Below are 25,382 nucleotides of genomic sequence, written 5' to 3'. Positions count from 1 at the left end.
GGTCACCATCACGGCTCCTCGTGCACAACTTCTGTCTCGCATTTTCCAAAGTCCTTTGAAATCAGCGATTAAACTGCCGCCTTTGTGGGCCTGCTCTGTGGGCCTGCGACATTCTGCCTGCCTCGTCAGTGGGTACTCTCATCCGCTGATGGTAAATAAAACAACCCAAAAAACGACTGTGTGTAGATATTGCAAGGGAGGTATGGGGACGGTGTGGCGCGGGTGGCCGTTCCAGCAACCAGAGGGTTCCTGGCAGAGGTGTGGACTCGAGTCACATGACTTGGACTCGAGTCAGACTCGAGTCATGAATTTGATGACTTTAGACTCGACTTGACAAAATGTAAAGAGACTTGCAACTCGACTTAGACTTTAACATCAATGACTTGTGACTTCACTTGGACTTGAGCCTTTTGACTTGACATGACTTGCTACTTTCCCCAAAACCCAAAGCTTAAAAAGTTATTTGGGAGCGCTCCGTATCTTTCATTTTGTACGTGTCTGTCTGTCTATCAGCGTGTGTGCTGCCTGTCAGCTGGTGTGCTGTCAGTACAACAGCCAATCAAATTAGTTATACGTTGTTTTCATCACACAGCATTCAGCCAATCAAATTGCAGGACAACCACCGAACATGAGTTGTCAAACAATGCGGCAGTGAGAAACAATTATGCCAAAGTTGGTTTCGTTCGGGTATAAAAACTACGACTTGGTCAACAAAAAACGAATTGCGTATGCAAATCACGCAGTTCGAATATTACAGACGGAGACGCAACAACTTCCAACTTCGTTCGACATTTGAAGTTGCCCAAAGAAGGGTAAGTTTTGAATGTAAGATAACGTTTATTGGCTAAGTAACACGACTTTTATTTGCTGTGTAGTTAAATCAGTGAGGCTGTAAACTCACTGCTAACGTTATAACCATAGACATCTTTTAAGGGTACGCAGCATCGAGCGCTGCTGCCTACTGGCGCAGACGAGACGCGGGGCCGCCATCTTGGAGTGGTGATCCGCTCCACTCAGTGCAATTCATTTGTCAGGAGCAATGAACTGTCAGCGCATTTAATTCATTTTACCTCACTGAATACCACTGATTGTCACGCGGTTTTTTGTCATACGTGTAGCTATGATAACGGACACATGTTTTGGCAAGTTTTATTATTCATAGTTTGCTTAACAGTAATATAATATTCTTATACGCTATAAGTGACCAGACGTCCGAGATTAAAACTGGGAATATAATCCCAGAGAAGGGGGAAAAAACGGTAAGCTATTTTTAAATTGAAGAAACAATATGATTAGGTTATATATACATGCGTATATCCTACATAAACAATGTATGAATACATTAGATATCTATATATTTTAGGGACCTATAGACTGTATCTCTGTTGCTGCAGCAGCAGAGAGTTTTTTCTGTCTTGACACTTTGTATTGATATTTTGTATTACATTCTTCCCTTAAATGATCATGTTTACAGTGATTGTTATGTATGTATTTTTTATGTATGTCGCTTTGGATAAAAGCGTCTGCCAAATACTTAAACATAAACACCTGAAAGTCCTTATATCAGCTAAAACCACCAATTTGTTTCACTACATTCAGAATAAAACCAGATGCTGTCTTACCCAACAATGTTAGTATTTGAATATTGTTACTTGAAGACTTATTCTTGGTTACAATTATACTGTTAAGAAAGTATTGTCTTATATTTTGCCTAAAATGAGAATGCATCATAATCAGTGGTGGCTGGTGAAATTTGTTTTAGGTGGGGCAGAAAGTTTGTAAACCAAACCCCTGTAGGGGCGTCATCCTCCCCCAGAAGATTTATTTGTGATTTTCACATACAAATATTGAAGATCTTTGCTCCTTCTCAACTCTGTGGTAATATTATTTTCATAAAATACAACCAATAGTATGTTAATGTTTGTTTTTGCAAATGTGTTTATTCTGTAAAGGAATGAGTTAAATGTTTAAAATTGTTTAAACTATTAAAATTACTGTTAATAGTGCTATTATGAATTGCAATGTCAGCACTATTTTTTTCCCTGCAATTTCGAATGCACTTGTTTTAATAAATAAATACAGCGTTTTAAAAGCATACACAATCTGTGTAAAAATATTAGTCTGTGGTTAAAAGGACTTGAAAGGACTCGAAACTCAAAATGCAGGACTTGGGACTCGACTTGAGACTTTCCAGTCTTGACTTTGGACTTGACTCGGGACTTGCCTGTCCTGACTCGGGACTTGACTCGAGACTTGAGGGCAAAGACTTGAGACTTACTTGTGACTTGCAAAGCAATGACTTGGTCCCACCTCTGGTTCCTGGTTCAATCCCCACCTTCTACCAACCTCGTCAAGCGCTATACAAGTGTAACTCATAACCAATGTTCCCTCTAATTGTTCATGTGTGTGAGCAAAGGCAAAAACTCCCTGAGCATTCAGTGGAGCCCATGTGAGCAACATCAGACGTGCACACTGTGGCTACACCAGCAGCACACCTGTCCCAAACCTGACTAAATAACAAGTTCAATCTCCATTCATCCATCCATTTTCTACCGCTTGTCCCTTTCGGGGTCGCTGGAGCCTATCTCAGCTGCATTCGGGCGGAAGGCGGGGGTACACCCTGGACAAGTCCCCACCTCATCGCAGGGCCAACACAGATAGACAGACAACATTCTATTATTATTATAATCAAATGACAGCAGTCATTTCCATTTCTAATATAAGCGTTTAGGCCCACTTACAAAAAATATTGTTTTTCATGAACTGTGTACTTGTATTGTTTGTCTGGGTGGAGGTCCTGCTTTGGAAATAATTTGTACCCCTTTCAGACATTGCATTTAGTTCCCAATTAAAACATTCACATGTTGCACAATGAGATGTAAGCAGGGGATCATGTGTACATTCCTGCAACTTACTGTTTGTAAAAAATATATTTTTATTAGTATTTATTTAATATACTAACAGCTTTTCATGATTAATATTTATAAATGAAGATTCCAAAAAATGACACTAGAATAAGCACACATTTGATCGGTAAATCATAGTGTAACGACCTGGAATGACACTTTATGTGTGGTGTTGGAGTTGTCCGACTTTTTGTGTGGCTGTAAACGCATCACTGGGTAAGTGCCATATGTGCATGTGTTGGCGCAAGTGAGAAAGAGCGAGCGGCTGCTGTTGATGTAACAAAGTTGCTTTTGGTCTGGTTTGTACTGCAGAAAATGACCACTTTTGCTAGATATCATTTTTTTACTAATGTTTTGGTGATGTGTTTATGGCCGACAATAAAAAGAGTTTTGCTCAGTAAAGTGATGGATGGAATTCATGTCCTCAAAGCGTCTCGACAGACGTTACAATATTTGAACAATGATGACGAAAATTGTTTTCTCTGTCGTGTCCGTGTGTCGAAAATTGTTATGCGCTTATTTTTTTTATTTGATTTTGTGCGCAGCATAGATTTGCCGTGCGCAGAGGACGCTTGAGCAGTGCGCAATTGCACAGGCGCGCACCTTAGAGGGAACGTTGCCCATAACCCATTTTTGGGGTTTTCAAGTTCAAGCTTCCACCCACATCCTCATGCACGTTCAGAGGTATCAAACGTGTGGCCCTCTACTTACCGTCATCATTTAGTGTAATTGCTACCAGGGCGATTAATAGTTACATATATTACGCCATCTGGTGCAAACCCAACAATGACAGCACATTGGGAAACACAAAGAGCATCCATCCATTTTCTACCTAGGTAAATCAAAAGAGTCCAAATATTCATTTTTTTACATTAACATTTTGCATTTATAATAATATAAGGCTTACCGTAGCTGGGGATGTGTTATGTTTGGCTGTTTCTGGTGCCTCCTTTCTGGCCTTCGTTGCAGCACCTGGAGATTTGGAATTCTGGGGCGGAGCCACCCACACACACCTGCAGCCAATTTGCTACTAGCCTACTTAAGTTATCCAGTGAACATCATTTTCATTTGTGGCTCTCCTTACACTTCCCTTCCTATTGGCTCCGACCCGGCAAAGTTGGGTTGTACAAAACCCAAAACCAGTGAAGTTAGCACGTTGTGTAATTTGTAAATAAAAACAGAATACAATGATTTGCAAATCATTTTCAACCTATATTCAATTGAATAGACTGCAAAGACAAGATATTTAATGTTCGAACTGAGAAAATTAATTTGTATTTGCAAATAATCATTAACTTACAATTTAATGGCAGCAACACATTGCAAAAAAGTTGGCACAGGGGCATTTTTACCACTGTGTTACATGGCCTTTCCTTTTAACAACCCTCAGTAAATGTTTGGGAACTGAGGAGACCAATTTTTGAAGCTTTTCAGGCGGAATTCTTTCCCATTCTTGCTTGATGTACAACTTAAGTTGTTGATTCCGTTGTAGTATTTGACGCTTCATATTGCACCACACATTTTGGCTTAAAAACTAACGATAAAGGTGAAGTTATAACACTGAAACGCCCTCAGGAAGAGGTGCTTTAAGATATGGCTAGCTAGCTAGCGGCTAACGTCCAGCCGCAGTCTGCAGTGTTTTAGGTACTTCTAAATCACTAATCCTGGTCTCCATGGCGACAAATAAAGTAAGTTTTTTACAAGTATCATCCCTGCTGGACGAGGAATAGCTAAACATGCTTCACTACACACCGTAGCTCACCGGCGTCAAAATGTAAACAAACGCAATGGGTGGCTCCACACCTGACATCCACTGTAATGATACCAAGTACAGGGGCGTATCTAGTCGATACTACTATGATTACATCGATATATTTTGGCATCACAACATCTTCTTTCGTTTAAAAAAAATATATATTATGTTTATAAAGTCAGGAAATACGTCCTTTGAATAAGACCAATGTATGATCCTGTAACGGCTTGGTATCGGATTGATACCCAAATTTGTGGTATCATCCAAAACTAATGAAAAGCATCCAAACAACAGAAGAATAAGTGATTATTAAATGTTAACAGAAGTTTAGATGGAACATGTTAAATGAGAAAGTAAGCAGATATTGACAGTAAATGTAGATTAATAATTCATTTTCTACCACTTGTCCTTAATAATGTTGACAAAATAATAGAATGGAAAATGACACAATATGTTACTGCATATGTCAGCAGACTAATTAAGAGACTTTGTTTGCTTACTTACTACTAAAACACAAGTTGTCCTGTATGTTCACTATTTTATTTAAGGACTTAACTGCAATAAGGAACATATGTTTAATGTACCCTAAGATTTTTTGTTTCTGTTGTGTTTGCTGTTGTTTTTGTCTCTCTGTCTTATCCCCCTCTTGTCCCCACAATTCCCCCCTCTGTCTTCCTTTTTTTCTCTCTCTTTCCCCCCCCTGCTCCGGCCCGGTTGCACCAAATGATAATATAAATACATTTAATAAAGTCCAATACAAATAAGGCAAAAAGAGAAGTGTCCCACACTTCTCTTTTCTAAAGTAAATGTGTACAGCCCATATTGGCATCTACATCAACTATATGATTTGCCTGAGAAGCTGGACAGTACCAAAAAAAAAAAAAAAAAGAATACAAATATTTTTTGTCAAAATAAAGCCAATAATGCAATTTTTTGTGGTCCCCTTTATTTAGAAAAGTACCGAATAGTACCGAAAAACATTTTGGTACCGGTGCCAAAATATTGGTATCGTTACCACACTAATTCTCACACTAGCTTGTGCACGCCAGCTTTCCGAGACTCTTATTTTGTTAGCGCAGGCAGGATGAAGCAGCACTTTTATTGTGAAGACAGGAACTGCGCGGTCGGTCTTTAGAGTTTTGACGGCAAGTACGGCGCGAGAGTCTGTTCGAAATAAAAAGTGTTTCTCGCCTTCCTGTCGGTCATTTTTTCTCAATCACGATCTGGCACCCCTGCTCTAGACAATGAATGAATGGCTGAATAAGACACTGACAGAGCCCCTTCAACTCTTCCCCAGTGTGTGGCATCTGGCAGCAGACGGTGCCAGGCGTGTCTCTGCAGCGGAGCCATTTTGACAGCCAGTGTAGCACATGGAGTCCTGACCAGCTTGTACCAATTTAATGCTGCCTGCTCTCATATGTATCAGCCCCAGTCGTGACCCAGCGACCTGGACACTAGCAAGCAGGCAGCTGTTAATAGCTTTGTGGACACAGGTAATGAGATGATCAATTAGAGGCTGACTTGATCTCATTTGTCCTTGTAATGATGCCATTTTTTTTCGAGGGGGGCGGGCGCTTTTATACGGACAAAAGGTATGTATTATTGAGCAACTGCTGGTCCCTGATGGATTTATTTAGTTTTGAACATATGTCTTGGTTCTGTTCGATGCTTCTTGCTTGAAAGGGATTTTTCTTTCCTTGCTTCCTAATGTGTTCTAATCTTTAGGGACTCTTTAAAGTGCAAATTTATTCCAAATCTTCCAAAGCAAATAGGCATAATTTTATGATGATCGACTATTACTTAGCAAAGAAAAAAACATCCCATGGCCAAGCAAATGAATCTCAAATCTGCTGTGCCTGTTACTGTGCATGAACTTCTGCAAGTCACAGTCTGTTAAACAGCAGGCCAGAATATGTCATTAGGCACTAGTGCTGTCCCGATACCATCATTTTGATACTTGTCGATACTTTTCTAAATAAAGGGGACCACAAAAAAATTGCATTATTGGCTTTATTGTAACAAAAAATCTTAAAACTAAATCTTAAAACATGTTTCTTATTGCAAGTTTGTCCTTACATAAAATAGTTAACATACGAGACAACTTGTCTTTCAGTAGTAAGTAAGCAAAAAAAGACTCCTAATTTAGTCTGCTGACATATGCAGTACCATATTGTGTCTTCTATCATTCTATTATTTTGTCAACATTATTAAGGACAAGTGGTAGAAAATGAATTATTAATCTACTTGTTCATTTACTGTTAATATCTGCTTACTTACTTACTTTCACTTCTGTTAAAATGTAATAATCACTTATTCTTCTGTTGTTTTGATACGTTACATTAGTTTTGGATGATACCACAAATTTGGGTATCAATCCGTTACCAAATCGTTTACAGGATCAATTCATACATTGGTCATATTCAAAGTCCTCATGTGTCCAGGGACATATTTCCTGGGTTTATAAATATAATATCAATTACAAAAAAAAAGCAAAGAAGATGTTCTGATGCCAAAAAATATTGACATTATCATAGTAGTATCGACTAGATATGTGCCTGTACTTGGTATCATTACAGTGGATGTCAGGTGTAGATCCACCAATGGAGTTTTGTTTACATTTTGACGCCGTGCGTTTCCCACCTAGGCCTTCAGCGATGTCCGACTTCAATGATTACCTCTCAACATACCATCATTGATGTCACCACATGACCATTGCTGGAGAAATACTATACAGGAACACATTTACGCACTACTGGTCATTGAAGCACCTCAACAGTGTACAAAACGGGTTATTTTCTGGTGCATTTAAAAATAAATTAAAACGCATCAGCAATTAAAACATATCTTATGTGGTACTGTCAAAATTTAAATTGCAAAAAACATATTAAACGTTAAAAAATAAAATATTTGAACTCACAACCTATAGAACCTATTCGACGTACCCCTCGTCGTCGGCTTATTCGAGTGGAAATGGCGGGCATTTCCCCATTTCATTGCCAGAACAGCTGAGCCAGCTTCCTGGGTTGGCCGACATGGTCTCACAAGATGTAGTTTCTCTTTAAATATCCTTTTTGAAAATGGCCTTGCAAATATATATCTGCCACCTAAGCAACGTTTTGCGCAACACTTCCTGCTAAATTGAAAATTGTGATTGGATACTCACTTAGGAATGACAAGTGAGTATCCAATCACAGTCTCGTTAACATCAGGCTACCTAGATAGGCTACTGTCAACGACTTGTGATCTGATTGGCTATCGCAACTGTCTCTCAACTCTATATGTTCTCATATTTATCCACGAACGGTCCCGATAAGTATCCAATCACAGGACGTGTAAATGTCACCTTCAACGTGAGGCCATCTAGAAGGCCTTACTGACAACAACTCGTGATCTGATTGGCTATCGCAACTGTCTATTAACTGTATGTCCCCGTTCACTTACCGTGCACGGACGCCTGCATTGTTGACTCTGAAGGCCTCCGGCAGATTTGGTACAGCATGGCAACAAAAGCTAGCTGAATTCTGATTGGATACAAACTATTCTAAAAACAGCACTGGAAGGAGCATAATATGACATGAAGAGAATATGAATAATTTTAGATATTCAGAGAAAATAAATAAAAAATAATTGTATCTTTAATTATGATCATGATTTCTGGTTATGTTAGGCCAGCAGAGAAGGCCTTGCTGGCCCTGATGGCACACCACTGTTTTAAACATAGCTGGCTAAAAGCTAGCTCGCGGCTAACATCTCTCCGTAGTGTTTGAGATACTTTAAAACCAGTGTTGGGACTAACGCGTTACTGTAACGCCGTTAGTTTCGGCGGTAACTAGTAATCTAACGCGTTATTTTTTATATTCAGTAACTCAGTTACCGTTACTACATGATGCGTTACTGCGTTATTTTACGTTATTTCTCATGTAGTATCGGCTAGAAACAGAAGATCTGAGTGTGTTTTTTGCAGCGCTTCGGCGTCGTGCTTCTGATTCCTCCTGTGTCACAAGGAGAGAAGAAAAGAGGCGTGATCTGTATGTGTCTGGGTGTGGGTGTGGGTGTGGGGAGGGGGGGTGGCGTGTCTTCGGTTCGACACACACGTGATCCGCGGTTTGATAAGTTGTTCGCACGTTCAGTCCACACACAGCGTGGTCATGGCGAGCGGAGTAACGGAGGAGCTTGAACGCCCCGCGCCATTTAATCGGTGTGTTTATAGGTGCAGACTCCGTTGTGCAAAACGAGGCTTTTAAACACATGCTGAACGTGCTTGAGCCACGTTACGACATCCCGTCGCGCACCCACTTCAGCGATAAGATTGTGCCAGATCTTTATGAGCAGGAGAAGAAAAAGTTGTGGATGAACTATCTCGAGCATCATCTGTTGCGCTCACGACAGAAGGGTGACGTCCAGGGGAACTATAAGCGCTCACTTCATCACAGCAGACTGGCAGATGAGAAGACACGCCCCCTCTACGAGAGTCACCTTGCACAGGTACTGACACAAGCAGTGGAGGAATGGAAGATAAAGATATCCCAGTCACACGTGATAATGCCAAAAATCACATAAATGCAGTGAATGAGGCAGGACTGGGACCACAGATAGGTGCTTTGCACATGTAGTGAATTTGGCATCACATCTCAGTCAATAGGATGGAGCGCCTCCTTGAGAGGATCAGGAAGGAGGTTTTGTACTTCCACCCAAGCACAACAGCTGCTCATGTGCTTAAGACAAAGCAAGAAATGCTAAAGCTGCCTACTCATAAAGCTCATACATGATGGCCCAACGAGGTGGAACTCCACTTATGATATGTTGGAGCAGCAGGCAGCTATATACTCTGCATTGACCCACAACACACTGCAGACAAATGCCAAAGACATCATCAACCTGTCTGATGATGATGATGTGAGAGTGGCAGAGGAGGTCCTCCAGGTGCTTAAACCCCTCAAAAGTGTTACATCTCTACTGAGCACTGAAACTTCACCATCTGTGTCAATGATCCTGCCACTGAAAACAAGGATTCTACAATCCATGGCTCCAAGTGTGGAAGACAGCAGCATCAGGCTTTATTTCACTACCCATGTTTCAAGGAAGATGATGTGCCTTCTTATGTTGCACTTTAACTTGTTTTTTATTAATGGTCATTGGTCCAAGTTTAAAGAAAGGAGAATGCCTTTTTATGTTGCACTGTTTTTCATTAGTTATGTTAAAAGGAAAATAAAAATGCATGTGAAGTTGATCAACAGATTGTATTATTCTCCAGTGCAATAACAGTACTGAAATGAAGGCTAAAAGGGCATAAATGGGAGCTACAAAAAAGAAAAAGAAAAAAAGAAGTAACTGAATAGTTACTTTTCACAGTAACGCATTACTTTTTGGTGTAAGTAACTGAGTTAGTAACTGAGTTACTTTTGAAATTAAGTACCTAGTAACTATAACTAGTTACTGGTTTTCAGTAACTAACCCAACACTGTTTAAAACCATTAATCCTCCCCTCCATGGCAACAAATAAACAACAAAAACGCATTTCTTACAAGTTTCATCCCTGCTGGACAAAGAATAGCTAAAGATCTTCACTGCTCACCGTAGGAGGATACAATAGCTCACCGCTAACAGCAAGCTAGCGCACCTGAATGTAAACAAAAGGGTGGGTCTACACTGATGTTGATTCTGACAATAGCCATCACAAGAGCTGTATCTAGTCGATATTACAATGATAACAACAAAATTTGTTATCACAAAATATATTTTGTCCTTTTTTTAACTTGTATTTATGTTTATAAACTCAGACTTTAATTATTACCAATGTATGACCCTGTAACTACTTGGTATCGGATCGATACCCAAATTTGTGGTATCACCCAAAATTTATTATCCAAACAACAGAAGAATAAATTATTATTACATTTTAACAGAAGGGTAGATTGAACATGTTAAAACAGAAAATAACCAGATAATATGAGTAAATCATATAGATTAATAATCCATCCGTTTTTCTACTGTTTGTCCCTCATACTTTTGACACAATAATAGAATGAGAAATAACACAATATGTTACTGCATATGTCTGCAGACAAATTAAGAGCCTTTATTTGCTTACTTACTACTAAAAGGGATGTTTTCTAGTATGTTCACTGTTATTTAATGTCAAAATTGTTCTTTGATTGCAATAAGATACGCATGTTTCAAGTATCATAACATTTTCTGTTAAAATAAAGCCAATAATATAATTTTTTGTGGTCCCTTCTATTCCGGAAAGTATCAAAATGTATTGAAATACATTTTGATACGTTTCTCTTATTCGTAGACATTATTCGGACATGCCCACTCTGCATGATGAGGCACAAGTGCTTAAGTGGTGAAAGAAGGCGGACTCATTACTAACGAGGTGGACCTTACCATGAAGACTTTTTTGTTGGTTGTGTGAAAATCTTTGAAGATGGAGTTTTACTAACACTTTTGGGTATGACCACTTTAGGTCGGTGAACAATATGCGGAAGGTCAGATTTGATAAGGAACGCCCACATTTGAGGGTTGCTCCACCCAAAGTGTGCATGCTGGATGAAGGCGCGTAGTGACAGACTTAAATTGAGTTGCCCAGCTAAAATACAGGCAATTATGCAGATTTTTACATTTTTTTTACATAAACATATGGGAGAATAAGGCCTGTAAGTTGCTGCAGCAAATATGTCACAGTCGCATTCCACTGATTAGGTCACCTTCAGTTAGAGGGAAGAATGGAAATCAGCAACCTCCCCTGCTGTGGTGCTGGATCCAAACGCTGCATAAACATGATTTTACTGGCATGGTGGCTGCTGAGCTCGATGATAAATTGTTTTTTGATTGCCTTCAATTTTGGCAATGGAGCACTCCATGAAAGTAATGGTATCTGACAAAAGAGCAAAGACAATCTGTATTGATGGCGTCCGTAGCCTGTTCCCTCATGCTCCTTCAGCATTTTGAGGTAAACATCAGTAGAAGAGGATGCAAAATAAAGTGCCTTCTTTTTCTCTCGTGTTCTTTTCCCTCTGTTTTTCCGCACATTCTGTCTCAGTCTTTCTCCCCCTCAAGGCTGCTCCCTATTTTTGGGATTATTTTCAATTATGCCACATTTTTACTAAACTCCGACCAAAACCGTTCTGCTTTGAAATAATTTGTAATGAAATGATCGCTGCAAATTACACTTCTTTCACATTCTGCATGAATCAAATTGACTGTAGAGGTCCATACTTTCCTCGTATTCCCATCATTTGGAAACGTATACTACCGTTCAAAAGTTTGGGGTCACATTGAAATGTCCTTATTTTTGAAGGAAAAGCACTGTACTTTTCAATGAAGATAACTTTAAACTAGTCTTAACTTTAAAGAAATACACTCTATACATTGCTAATGTGGTAAATGACTATTCTAGCTGCAAATGTCTGGTTTTTGGTGCAATATCTACATAGGTGTATAGAGGCCCATTTCCAGCAACTATCACTCCAGTGTTCTAATGGTACAATGTGTTTGCTCATTGGCTCAGAAGGCTAATTGATGATTAGAAAACCCTTGTGCAATCATGTTCACACATCTGAAAACAGTTCAGCTCGTTACAGAAGCTACAAAACTGACCTTCCTTTGAGCAGATTGAGTTTCTGGAGCATCACATTTGTGGGGTCAATTAAACGCTCAAAATGGCCAGAAAAAGAGAACTTTCATCTGAAACTCAACAGTCTATTCTTGTTCTTAGAAATGAAGGCTATTCCACAAAATTGTTTGGGTGACCCCAAACTTTTGAACGGTAGTGTATGCAGTCCAAAAACTATTTTAGTTGAACTGCTACAACCTGCAACAGTTGGTACAATATGCGGCTGCTAGACTTTTGACAAGAACAAGAAAGTTTGATCATATTACGCCTATACTGGCTCACCTGCACTGGCTTCCTGTGCACTTAAGATGTGACTTTAAGGTTTTACTACTTACGTATAAAATAGTGCGGAAATATGACCACATCACACAAACTCTCAAATCCCTTCACTGGGTTCCTGTTCCACTCAGGATTGAATTCAAAATCTCCCTACTAACTCACCAGTGCCTCCATGGAAATGCCCCCGTCTACCTTAAAGAACTGCTCACCCCCAAATCCTCCACACGACACCTCCGCTCCAAACAGGCTAACCTCCTCCAACCTCCAAGGACAAAGCTACGAACTATGGGAGACCGGGCTTTCTGCTCCGCTGCTCCCAGTCTGTGGAACGCTCTCCCTGACCACCTGAGGGCTCCTCAGACTGTGGATGCCTTTAAAAAAGGCTTAAAAACCCATATTTAAAAAAAAAGCCTTTTTATGGATTTTTATAGATATGCATGCTGGTTCTAGCTGTTGGGCTGTTTCTGGTTTTATATTTTATTTGTTTTTATTATCTTTTATTATTATTATTACTATTTTATTTTTTTTAAGTGTGGCACTTTGAGGTTGTTTGCTCAACGTAAAGTGCTTTTAACAAATAAAATCTATTATTATTATTATTATTATTACTACACGGTCTAGCTCCATCCTATCTTGCTGATTGTAATGTACCATATGCCCCGGCAAGAAATCTGCGTTCAAGGAACTCGGGCTTAATAGTGATTCCCAGAGCCCAAAAAAAGTCTGCGGGCTATAGAGCGTTTTCTATTGGGGCTCCAGTACTCTGGAATGCCCTCCCGGTAACAGTTAGAGGTGCTACCTCAGTAGAAGCATTTAAGTACCATCTTAAAACTCATTTGTATACTCTAGCCTTTAAATAGACCCCCCTTTTAGACCAGTTGATCTGCCGTCTCTTTTCTTTTCTCCTCTGCCCCCCCTCCTGCGTGGAAGTGAAGTGAATTATATTTATATAGCGCTTTTCTCTAGTGACTCAAAGCACTTTTACATAGTGAAACCCAATATCTAAGTTACATTTAAACCAGTGTGGGTGGCACTGGGAGCAGGTGGGTAAAGTGTCTTGCCCAAGGACACAACGGCAGTGACTAGGATGGCGGAAGCGGGGATCGAACCTGGAACCCTCAAGTTACTGGCACGGCCACTCTACCAACCGAGCTATACCGCCCCAGGTGGAGGGGGTGACACAGGTCCGGTGGCCATGGATGAAGTGCTGGCTGTCCAGAGTCGGGACCCGGGGTGGACCGCTCGCCTGTGCATCGGTTGGGATGGTCTCCTGCTGGCCCCACTATGGACTGGACTCTCACTATTATGTTGGATCCACTATGGACTGGACTTTCACAATATTATGCTAGACCCACTATGGACTGGACTCTCACACTATTATGTTAGATCCACTATGGACTGGACTTTCACAATATTATGCTAGACCCACTATGGACTGGACTCTCACACTATTATGTTGGATCCACTATGGACTGGACTTTCACAATATTATGCTAGACCCACTATGGACTGGACTCTCACACTATTATGTTGGATCCACTATGGACTGGACTTTCACAATATTATGCTAGACCCACTATGGACTGGACTCTCACACTATTATGTTAGATCCACTATGGACTGGACTTTCACAATATTATGCTAGACCCACTATGGACTGGACTCTCACACTATTATGTTGGATCCACTATGGACTGGACTTTCACAATATTATGCTAGACCCACTATGGACTGGACTCTCACACTATTATGTTGGATCCACTATGGACTGGACTTTCACAATATTATGCTAGACCCACTATGGACTGGACTCTCACACTATTATGTTAGATCCACTATGGACTGGACTTTCACAATATTATGCTAGACCCACTATGGACTGGACTCTCACACTATTATGTTAGATCCACTATGGACTGGACTTTCACAATATTATGCTAGACCCACTATGGACTGGACTCTCACACTATTATGTTGGATCCACTATGGACTGGACTTTCACAATATTATGCTAGACCCACTATGGACTGGACTCTCACACTATTATGTTGGATCCACTATGGACTGGACTTTCACAATATTATGCTAGACCCACTATGGACTGGACTCTCACACTATTATGTTAGATCCACTATGGACTGGACTTTCACAATATTATGCTAGACCCACTCAACCTCCATTGCATCCGGTCACATCTGCGGTCCTCTCCAAGGTTTCTCATAGTCATTCACATTGACGTCCCACTGGGTTGTGAGTTTTTCCTTGCCCTGATGTGGGCTCTGAACCGAGGATGTCGTTGTGGCTTGTGCAGCCCTTTGAGACACTTGTGATTTAGGGCTATATAAATAAGCATTGATTGAAACGTTGATTGAACGAAGCATCTTGAAGGTATTTTTGATCATTCATTTAAATTCTGCACAAAAAAAAATCGTGAATCGGGATGAAGATGCTACCAAAACACATATGGCCTGAATTACTAAAGGTTTGCGTGGACCAAAACACTTGCAAAATTGACAGCACACGCAAAGTTGATCTATTAAATTTGTGCAAAGTGGATTGCATCTGTTAAGTGAGCGGAATGAGGCTTTGAATCCATTTAGTATGTCTGTCTTAATGAATATACAGAATATATGCTGATTAGCAAAACAACCAACCGGAAGGAGAATATGCTAATTTATTATGCAGCAATGTGATTTATCAAAAGTGCGTGCAAACTGACGCAGTTGTCCACACGGCTGTGAGAAAGGAGGCAATTGCACTGCAAAGACAGACAGTGGACAGAGAATACTCCGTCCTACGTGTGTGTCAACATATTTGGACAGTCAGAAATAAGAATATTAGACACATTGTCTGTTTAGCAACATCCTTTTATATTTTTATGCAGCCTGATGGGTGAACTAAGGGGCTCTTGAGCGCAGTAAGTGTAGCCTCTCCCATGAACACACATTCTGCGCTAAACAAAAAATTGGGTTTAAATATGGATGCTCTGCAGGACTGCTTCTACCAAACCCAAAACCAGTGAAGTTGGCACGTTGTGTAATTCGTAAATAAAAACAGAATACAATGATTTGCAAATCCTTTTCAACTTATATTCTATTGAATAGACTGCAAAGACAATATATTTAATGTTCGAACTGAGAGACGTTTTTTTTTTTGTGTGCAAATAATCATTAACTTAGAATTTAATGGCAGCAACACATTGCAAAACAGTTGGCACAGAGGCATTTTTACCACTCAGTAAACGTTTGGGAACTGAGGAGACCAATTTTTGAAGCTTTTCAGTTTTTTCCCATTCTTGCTTGATGTACAGCTTAAATTAATACACCTGCTGTGAACCTGTTTTTATGTTTTTATGTTTTTATATTTTATTTATTTATTTTTTATCGTGTTCTGTTTGTGTTGTGTTGTGTTTGCTCGGTTCTCGTATTATTTTTAACCTGCCCATTGTACAGCACTTTGGCTACCCCTGTTGTAAATTTTAAATGTGCTTTATAAATAAAGTTGATTTGATTTGATTTAAGTTGTTCAAAAGTCCAGGGTCTTCATTGTCGTATTTTATGCTTCATATTGCTCCACACATTTTCAATGGGAGACAGGTCTGGACTACAGGCAGGCCAGCCCGCACTCTTTTACTATGAAGCCACGCTGTTGGAACACATGGCTTGGCATTGTCTTGCTGAAATAAGCAGGGGCGTCCATGATCACGTTGCTTGGATGGCAACATACGTTGCTCCAAAATCTGTATGTACCTTTCAGCATTAATGGTGCCTTCACAGATGTGTAAGTTACCCATGCCTTGGGCACTAATACACCCCCATACCATCACAGATGCTGGCTTTTCAACTTTAAGCCTTTAACAATCCGGATGGTTCTTTTCCACTTTGTTCCAGAGGACACGACGTCCACAGTTTCCAAAAACAATTTGAAATGTGGACTCGTCAGACCACAGAACACTTTTACACTTCGCATCAGTCCATTTTAGATGAGCGAAGCCGGCGGCGTTTCTGGGTGTTGTTGATAAATGACTTTGGCTTTGCATTGTAGAGTTTTAACTTGCACTTACAGATGTAGCAACGAACTGTAATTACTGACAGTGGTTTTCTGAAGTGTTCCTGAGCCCATGTGGTGATAACCTTTACACACTGATGTCGCTTTTTGATGCAGTACAGCCTGAGGGATCGAAGGTCCGTATTATCATCGCTTACGTGCAGTGATTTCTCCAGATTCTCTGAACCTTTTGATGACATTACGGACCATTGATGGTGAAAACCCTAAATTCCTTGCAATAGCTCGTTGAGAAATGTTGTTCTTAAACTGTTCGACAATCTGCTCACACATTTGTTCACAAAGTGGTGACCCTCGCCCCATCCTTGTTTGTGAATGACTGAGCATTTCATGGAAGCGGCTTCTATACCCAATCATAACACCCACCTGTTCCCAATTAGCCTGTTCACCCGTGGGATGTTCCAAATAAGTGTTTCATGAGCATTCCTCAACGTTCTACGTCTTTTTTGCCACTTGTGCCAGCTTTTTTGAAACACGTCGCAGGCATCAAATTCCAAATGAGCTAATATTTGCAAAAAATGACGTTTTCCAGTTCGAACGTTAAGTATCTTGTCTTTGCAGTCTATTCAATGGAATATAGGTTGAAAAGGATTTGCAAATCATTGTATCCTGTTTTTATTTACCATTTACACAACGTGCCAACTTCACTGGTTTTAGGTTTTGTACATTCTAAAAGGTGACATGACAAGTTCATCGGTTGCATTCTAAGACTGGCCATAAAACCTACAGAACCTGAGCTCTATCATTGTCTCATCCAAAGTTTTTCGACATCCCACCTCTTTCGTTTCCCTCCGCAATGACTTTGCTCAAAGACTTCTACAACTCCGAATGATCGACTTTCAGCCTATTCAGCCCCAGACATGGTTCTGTCTCGCTCTGCTCGCCACGTCCCACTCCTCCTCCCACTTTTGTCAAGCTCCATTGACCGTACAGATGATAGGGGAGACTTCAGCACCAGTGTATCGGAACTAAGAGGTGAGGCCATAGCGGTGTGCACAGAGAGAGGAGCTGCGAGATCAAATGAGATGGATTTAGAGAATGTGAGCCATCGAGCCTGTCAGCATTTTTATCACCATGGTGTCAAAACAGAAACCTTAAAGCCAACAAATGGCTTCAGAGACACCCCTTGGATGGTGCTTGCGGCTTAATTCGGCTTCCATGATCTACCAGGTCACCCTTTAGAGCTTTTTGAGTGAGTCCAGTGTTGCAAAGTGAGACCTATTAAGGGCTGAGATTGATAGATGAGACGAATCCTTGCTGATCCATTGCGGCGTGCAGAAGGAGGTGGGTGGACGGACTATGGGGTGGTGAAGGTCCACGACATGCATTTGGGGAGAGGTTAAGTTGGCGTTCAGGTGTACCGGGGTCCCGAGCACAAGCAAGTTTTAAGATTATTTTTTTTCCCTGTCATTTAAAAAAGTTATAAGAGGCAACATCACAAATGTTAATATATAATTAATATAGCCGTGAAAGTTCAATTATAAGGCTGATTGGATCAAATTAAGAATGTCTAAGACGACCGATCAAAAATGCAAAATGGTTCGTTCCAACTGGAAAGCGACAAATCTACAAACCCCAAAACCAGTGAAGTTGGCATGTTGTGTTAAATCGTAAATAAAAACAGAATACAATGATTTGAAAATCCTTTTTAACCTACACTACCGTTCAAAAGTTTGGGGTCACCCAAACAATTTTGTGGAATATCCTTCATTTCTAAGAACAAGAATAGACTGTCGAGTTTCAGATGAAAGTTCTCTTTTTCCGGCCATTTTGAGCGTTTAATTGACCCCACAAATGTGATGCTCCAGAAACTCAATCTGCTCAAAGGAAGGTCAGTTTTGTAGCTTCTGTAACGAGCTAAACTGTTTTCAGATGTGTGAACATGATTGCACAAGGGGTTTCTAATCATCAATTAGCCTTCTGAGCCAATGAGCAAACACATTGTACCATTAGAACACTGGAGTGATAGTTGCTGGAAATGGGCCTCTATACACCTATGTAGATATTGCACCAAAAACCAGACATTTGCAGCTAGAATAGTCATTTACCACATTAGCAATGTATAGAGTGTATTTCTTTAAAATTAAGACTAGTTGAAAGTTATCTTCATTGAAAAGTACAGTGCTTTTCCTTCAAAAATAAGGACATTTACATGTGACCCCAAACTTTTGAACGGTAGTGTATATTCAATTGAATAGACTGCAAAGACAAGATACTTAACGTTCGAACTGTAAAACGTTATTTTTTGCAAATATTAGATCATTTGGAATTTGATGCCTGCAACGTGTTTCAAAAAAGCTGGCACAAGTGGCAAAAAAGACTGAGAAAGTTGAGGAATGCTCATCAGTCACTTATTTGGAAAATCCCACAAGTGAACAGGCTAATTGGGAACAGGTGGGTGCCATGATTGGGTATAAAAGCAGCTTCCATGAAATGCTCAGTCATTCACAAACAAGGATGGGGTGAGGGTCACCACTTTGTCAACAAATGCGTGAGCAAATTGTTTAAGAACAACATTTCTCAACCAGCTGTTGCAAGGAATTTAGGGATTTCACCATCTACGGTCTGTAATATCGTCAAAAGGTTCAGAGAATCTGGAGAAATCACTGCACGTAATCAGCAAAGCTGAAAACCAACATTGAATGCTCGTGACATTCGATCCCTCAGGCGGTACTGCATCAAAAACCGACATCAGTCTGTAAAGGATATCACCACATGGGCTCAGGAACACTTCAGAAAACCACTGTCAGTAACTACAGTTTGTCGCTACATCTGCAAGTGCAAGTTAAAACCCTACTATGCAAAGCGAAAGCCATTTATCAACAACACCCAGAAACGCCGCCGGCTTCGCAAGGCCCGAGCTCATCTAAGATGGACTGATACAAAGTGGAAAAGTGTTCTGTGGTCTGGCGAGTCCACATTTCAAATTGTTTTTGGAAACTGTGGATGTCGTGTCTTCCGGAACAAAGAGGAAAAGAACCATCCGGATTGTTATAGGTGCAAAGTTGAAAAGCCAGCATCTGTGATGGTATGGGGGTGTATTAGTGCCCAAGGCATGGGTAACTTACACATCTGTGAAGGCACCATTAATGCGGAAAGGTACATACAGGTTTTGGAGCAACATATGTTGCCATCCAAGCAATGCTATCATGGATGCCCCTGCTTAATTCAGCAAGACAATGCCAAGCCACGTGTTACACCAGCGTGGCTTCATAGTAAAAGAGTGTGGGTACTAGAGTGGCCTGCCTGTAGTCCAGACCTGTCTCCCATTGAAAATGTGTGGCACATTATGAAGCCTAAAATACCACAACTGTCGTGTGACAGGAACCTTTTGGAAACAATTAAGATGTGTGATGTGTATTTCTGGTCTTGTCACCCCCTCCTGGACTTAATCAAAACAGGCGTCGGAGACAAAAAGTTGCTGTATTACAAGCGAGCGTCATTATACAAGACTGCAGTACAAGGAGGAGGTCATTTTAAAAAAAATGAGGCACTCCTAACTTGGAGGAGCTGAACGACAGTCTTATATTCCTTCTTTCTCTGTCTGGGTGTGTGTTAATTCAGGAGAGTACAACCTGACAATGCAAGGAGATGTCCATGTGTAAGTGACTGGGAAGACAACAGGTGTATACCATAACTTTTAGGTTGACGTTTAAGATAAACACGGAGTCTCTCCTCCAGGATAGAGCTATCACTTTTTGCATTCTGAAGTCTGAATTTATTGCCTCTTCTCGTGAGAGAGTTAACCCAGTCCATATGCGCATGTCCAACTAAGGCTCCTTAATATTTTCGTGATTCAACCATTATTTACTTAAACCTGGTGGTTTGCTTTCTCCAAGTTGAAAATAAACATTCACCTTATGTATAACATAATAGGAGTTAATTAATTCACTTCATTTACAAATGTTTTCCTACCAGTATATATCTGCGACTTATATTCCGGTGCAGTTAATATATGCAAAAATATTTTTTTCTTCAAAAATTTGGTGGGTGCACCTTCTATCCCGGAATTATGGCACAATTTATAAATTGTGTTGTGGATCCGGCAAGAAATCTGCGTTCAAAGAACTCCAGCTTATTAGTGATTCCTAGAGCCCAAAAAAAGTCTGCGGGCTGTAGAGCGTTTTCTATTGGGGCTCCAGTACTCTGGAATTAGAGATGCTACCTCAGTAGAAGCATTTAAGTCCCATCTTAAAACTCATTTGTATACTCTAGCCTTTAAATAGACCCCCTTTTTAGACCAGTTGATCTGCCGTCTCTTTTCAGCACTGCTCCCCTCTCCTGCGTGGAGAGGTTATGAGGTGACCACAGATAAAGCGCTAGCTGTTCAAAGTCAGGACCCGGGGTGGACCACTCATCTGTGCATCAGTTGGGGACGTCTCTGCGCTGCTTTCTAATTAAATCAACATACAAAACACAAGATACACTTACAATTAGTGCACCAACCCAAAAAAACCTCCCTCCCCCATTTACACTCATTCACACAAAAGGGTTGTTTCTTTCTGTTATTAATATTCTGGTTCCTACTTTATATATCAATATATATCAATACAGTCTGCAAGGGATACAGTCCGTAAGCACACATAAATGTGCGTGCTGCTGGTCCACTAATAGTACTAACCTTTAACACAGGGGTCCCCAAACTACGGCCCGCGGGCCGGCTACGGCCCCCCAGCGTCCAAAATCCGGCCCGCGGGAAGTCCCAAGTTAAAAAAAAAAAAAAAGTAATAATAATAATATATGTATATTTTTTTGTATTATTTTTATTTTTTTTTATTTGTCCTTACCAGTCCATTTTCTACCATCTCCTAGCTACACAGGCAAATCATATTGTCTAAAAATGGATTTTATCATCAATAACGTGACATGCAGCAAGTGCGCTCTTTAAGTCAATTAGTGCGCGAGGAATATATATGTATGAATATATATCCTCATATATATATATATATATATATCCTCATATATATATATATATCCTCATATATATATATATATATATATATATATATATATATATATATATATATATATATATATACACATATACACATGTATACACATATACATATATATACACATATACATATATATATATATATATATATATACATGGACATATACATATATACACACACATATATACACATTTACATTGGGGACGGCGTGGCGAAGTTGGGAGAGTGGCCGTGCCAGCCATCTGAGGGTTACTGGTTCAATACCTACCTTCTACCATCCTAGTCACGTCTGTTGTGTCCTTGAGCAAGACACTTCACCCTTGCTCCTGATGGGCCTGGTTAGCGCCGTGCATGGCAGCTCCCGCCGTCAGTGTGTGAATGTGTGTGTGTGAATGGGTGAATGTGGAAATAGTGTCAAAGCGCTTTGAGTTCCTTAAAAAAGGTAGAAAAGCGCTATACAAGTACGACCCATTTACATTTACATATATACACACACACACACATTTACATATAATATAATATACATATACACACACATATATATATATACAGCATATATATATATATATATATATATATAGATAGCGCGGCCCCCAGCCAAATTGTTTTACCCCAATGCGGCCCTATAGTCAAAAAGTTTGGGGACCCCTGCTTTAACAGTTAATTTGACTCATTTTCATTAATTACTAGTTTCTATGTAACTGTTTTTATATTGTTTTACTTTCTTTTTTATTGAAGAAAATGTTTTTAATTGATTTATCTTATTTTATTAATTTTTTTTAAAAAAGACCTTATCTTCACCATATCTTGTTGTCCAAATTAGGCATAATAATGTGTTAATTCCACGACTGTATATATCAGTATCGGTTGATATCGGTATCGGTTGATATCGGTAATTAAGAGTTGGACAATATCGGAATATCGGATATCGGCAAAAAGCCATTATCGGACATCCTTAGAAATAATTCCACCTGAAAATCTTCAAAAATTGTTCTCCTCAGTTCCCAAACGTTTACGGAGTGTTGTTAAAAGGAAAGGCTATGTAACACAGTGGTAAAAAAGCCCCTGTGCCAACTTTTTTGCAATGTGTGGTCCCCTCCAAGGTTTCTCATTGTATCCCATTGGGTTGAGTTTTCTCTTACCAGAGGATGTCGTTGTGGCTTGTGCAGCCCTTTGAGACACTCGTGATTAAGGGCTATATAAATAAACTTTGATTGATTGATTTGAGTTAGGTCATTTCTTATGGTTTTTCATACGATCTGGTTTTCAAAAAGGCCCTTTGGAACTAACTGATAACAAAAAAAGGAGGTACCGGTGCGTGCAAAATCCAACATGAACGTTTTTTGGTACTGGTGTTACGAATTGTTACGACCACGCCACAGAGAAGCACTCAAGACCAAATTCCTTATTCTTTAGTGGTTGTACGTAAGCTTCATCATACGAGACTAGGAGCAATTTGTGAGGGCACGGCCACCTCAGCTATAATCACATCAGGCATGCAGTAAGTAGGCATTAGGTTTCATAAAGGGGTGACATGACACACTTCTTGTCCTGATATAAAGTGGCACTGAGAGTCTGTCAGGGTTATGTCTCTACACACATGGATTTGAGTGGCCACAAAAAGCTGCCAGTAGATATTGTTACACAGCAGCCCATCTTGTCATCGTCCCTTATGAATATTTAATTCCTCTACCCCTTTTCTCGATTCCTCATTAAATGTCTGCTGATAATGTGCTGCAGACTATATGCGTCGTTACCGCCTCCTTCTCCTCTGCTGTGACTTGGGTCTTTGCCAACGTCGGTACCCAGTGACGCTTGCTGGGCAACACGCAATATGAGTGCGGGGGTGGAAAGGCTGCATATGTGTTGCAATAAAGCAAAATCATTCAATAGAGGAACATTTTATTCGAAATTATTCCGATTTACTCAAAAAAAAAAAAAGTAGTCTTTAGTTGACTGATAGCATGAGAGTACAGTTCTCCCTCGTTTATCGATGTGAATTGGGCCGCAATAAACAAATTTCTGCAAAAAGAGAATATTACTAATACACCGAATATTTTCATAGAGCATGAAAATCTGTTTATGACCTTCAAAATACATTTTTTAAACATTATTAGCGCCCCTTTAACAGGAAATTTAAAAAAAATAGTCACCTTTACACTCTTTTTAGCCAATATAGTAGCCTTGCAAAAAGTCAGTGTTCAAAAACAAGAAAAAAAAATACAAAAATTAGGGGTATTTTATTTGAACTAAGCAAAATTATCTGCCAATAGAACAAGAAAATTCGGCTTGTCAAGATTTTCCAAAACAAGTAAAATTAGCTAATCTCAATGAACCCAAAAACACCTTAAAATAAGTATATTCTCACTAATAAGTGCAATTTTCTTGGTAGAAAAAAAAAAAATTGACCTTTTTGTTTAATATGTTGAAAAATATTCTTAAATGAAGTAAATGCTAGTGCCATTATCTTGTCATAGTGATATGCGCTCGACATCATGATTTTTTTTTTCATGCTTGAAGTAAGAAATTATTACTTTAAAAATGTAGTTTTATACTTGTGAGTGTTGATGACACAGCTTTGCATCAGTTGATATTCTAGTTTCAAGCATATTTTACTCAATATAGGTCATCAAATCTCAGCTACAAGCTGTAATATCTTACTGAGATAATATAGGACCAAAACCCTTAAAACAAGTAAAACACTCTAACATCAAATCTGCTTAGTGAGAAGAATTATATTATTAGACAGAAAATAAGCAAATATCACCCTTATTTGAGCTATTTAATCTGACTTAGATTTCAGTTTTTGCAGTGTGTGTTCTACTGGAGATTACAGTACTCAACGGTAATGTCTATGCTACGGCTGTCACCCGGCCACTACAACACGGCCATGACGTGGAAATACTTGGTAGTTCCCCCGAGTCAAAACCAGGCATCCATGTGTTAAAAACTAGGGATGTCCGATAATGGCTTTTGGCCGATATTCCGATACTGTCCAACTCTTTAATTACAGATACTGATATCAACCGATACTGATATCTACCGATACCAATATATACAGTCGTGGAATTAACACATTATTATGCCTAATTTGGACAACCAGGTATGGTGAAGATAAGGTCCTTTTTAAAAAAAAAAAAAAAAAATAGAATAAGACAAATAAATTAAAAACATTTTCTTGAATAAAAAAGAAAGTAAAAAAATATAAAAACAGTTACATAGAAACTAGTAATTAATGAAAATTAGTAAAATTAACTGTTAAAGGTTAGTACTATTAGTGGACCAGCAGCACGCACAATCATGTGTGCTTACGGACTGTATCCCTTGCAGACTGTATTGATATATATTGATGTATAAAGTAGGAACCAGAATATTAATAACAGAAAGAAACAACCCTTTTGTGTGAATGAGTGTAAATGGGGGAGGGAGGTTTTTTGGGTTGGTGCACTAATTGTAAGTGTATCTTGTGTTTTTTATGTTGATTTAATAAAAAATAAAAAATAAATAAAAATCCGATACCGATAATATAAAAAACGATACCGATAATTTCCGATATTACATTTTAAAGCATTTATCGGCCGATAATATTTATATTAAAAACCACGGGCAAAAATTGTTCTACTTAAAATTGGTTAACTTCACAGCTGTATCTACGACCATTCGCCTTGTTAGCGTTGCATTTCTGTGTTGTTATTCCACGTCGATCACGTCGAAGCTGTTATAGATGTCGAAGATGAAGTACATCAAAAAAGTAAATTTCCTTTTTCTTTTCTTTTTTTTAAGGAATGTCTGATGCTGGATGTCAA

The 25,382-nt window shown here is 39.5% G+C and overlaps 1 long non-coding RNA gene across 1 annotated transcript in view; it reads right to left on the bottom strand.

Annotated features, from left to right (window-relative positions):
* LOC133639259 (uncharacterized) overlaps nt 1-25,382 on the bottom strand; it is a 63,301-nt gene that overhangs the window by 29,800 nt on the left and 8,119 nt on the right. The gene's annotated exons all lie outside the window — the stretch shown is intronic.

Source organism: Entelurus aequoreus, linkage group LG22 (assembly GCF_033978785.1).
Source record: "Entelurus aequoreus isolate RoL-2023_Sb linkage group LG22, RoL_Eaeq_v1.1, whole genome shotgun sequence".
Lineage (NCBI taxonomy): Eukaryota > Metazoa > Chordata > Actinopteri > Syngnathiformes > Syngnathidae > Entelurus > Entelurus aequoreus.
This window is presented reverse-complemented; position numbering and strand designations above follow the sequence as displayed.